Raw genomic sequence first — 1,659 nt, 5'->3', positions numbered from 1 at the left:
ACAGCGGGGCAGCTACCCTCAATGCAGCCGAAATTCAAACTCCTCCCCTCCGAAAGGCGCGCCTCACCCGGCCACGGCCTCGGAACTGCTCCCCTTCCTCGGGATCGGCCCCTCGCCCGGGAAAACCCGCTCCCCGCCGTCCCACAGCACTCCGACTCGGCCAGGCAGCCTCACGGGCACAGCGACTCCTGCCCACCTCGGGAACCGACGCCCCGCTCGGGCTCAGGCTCCGAAAACCCACAACAGCGGGCAGCTACCCTCAATGCAGCCGAAATTCAAATTCCTCCCCTCCGAAAGGCGCGCCTCACCCGGCCACGGCCTCCAAATCGCTCCCCTTCCTCGGGATCGCCCCCTCGCCCGGGAAAACCCGCTCCCCGCCGTCCCACAGCACTCCGACTCGGCCAGGCAGCCTCACGGGCACAGCGACTCCTGCCCACCTCGGGAACCGACGCCCCGCTCGGGCTCAGGCTCCGAAAAACCACCACAGCGGGGCAGCTACCCTCAATGCAGCCGAAATTCAAATCCCTCCCCTTCGAGAGGCGCGCCTCACCCGGCCACGGCCTCCAAATCGCTCCCCTTAGGCGAAAATTAAGCCCCCGTGGCCGATAATACCCCTCCTTGATCGTGCACAAGGGCAGCTCCAAGTTGAACGGGCTCAGGCTCCAAAAACCCACAACAGCGGGCAGCTACCCTCAATGCAGCCGAAATTCAAATCCCTCCCCTTCGAGAGGCGCGCCTCACCCGGCCACGGCCTCCAAATCGCTCCCCTTAGGCGAAAATTAAGCCCCCGTGGCCGATAATACCCCTCCTTGATCGTGCACAAGGGCAGCTCCAAGTTGAACGGGCTCAGGCTCCAAAAACCCACAACAGCGGGCAGCTACCCTCAATGCAGCCGAAATTCAAATCCCTCCCCTTCGAAAGGCGCGCCTCACCCGGCCACGGCCTCCAAATCGCTCCCCTTAGGCGAAAATTAAGCCCCCGTGGCCGATAATACCCCTCCTTGATCGTGCACAAGGGCAGCTCCAAGTTGAACGGGCTCAGGCTCCAAAAACCCACAACAGCGGGCAGCTACCCTCAATGCAGCCGAAATTCAAATCCCTCCCCTTCGAAAGGCGCGCCTCACCCGGCCACGGCCTCCAAATCGCTCCCCTTAGGCGAAAATTAAGCCCCCGTGGCGGATAATACCCCTCCTTGATCGTGCACAAGGGCAGCTCCAAGTTGAACGGAGAAGTCAGTAACCAACCAAAAATAAGCTTGGTTACTGATTTCTCCCGTTGGTTACTGACTTCTCCCTTTGGTTACTGATTTCTCCCGTTGGTTACTCATTTCTCTTGTTGGTTACTGATTTCTCCCGTTGGTTACTGACTTCTCCCTTTGGTTACTGATTTCTCCCGTTGGTTACTGACTTCTCCCGTTGGTTACTCATTTCTCCCGTTGGTTACTCATTTCTCCCGTTGGTTACTCATTTCTCCTGTTGGTTACTGATTTCTTGGTTACTCATTTCTCTTCTTGGTTACTCATTTCTCCTGTTGGTTACTGATTTCTTGGTTACTCATTTCTCTTCTTGGTTACTCATTTCCCTTTCTGACACTTAGAATTTTTTTTGACACTTAGAATTCTTTTTGACACTTAGAATTTTTTTTGACACTTAGAATTTTT

The sequence above is a fragment of the Stegostoma tigrinum genome, unplaced genomic scaffold (genome assembly GCF_030684315.1).
Source record: "Stegostoma tigrinum isolate sSteTig4 unplaced genomic scaffold, sSteTig4.hap1 scaffold_558, whole genome shotgun sequence".
Lineage (NCBI taxonomy): Eukaryota > Metazoa > Chordata > Chondrichthyes > Orectolobiformes > Stegostomatidae > Stegostoma > Stegostoma tigrinum.
The sequence above is the reverse complement of the archived record's forward strand: the minus strand, read 5'-3'. Positions refer to the sequence as shown.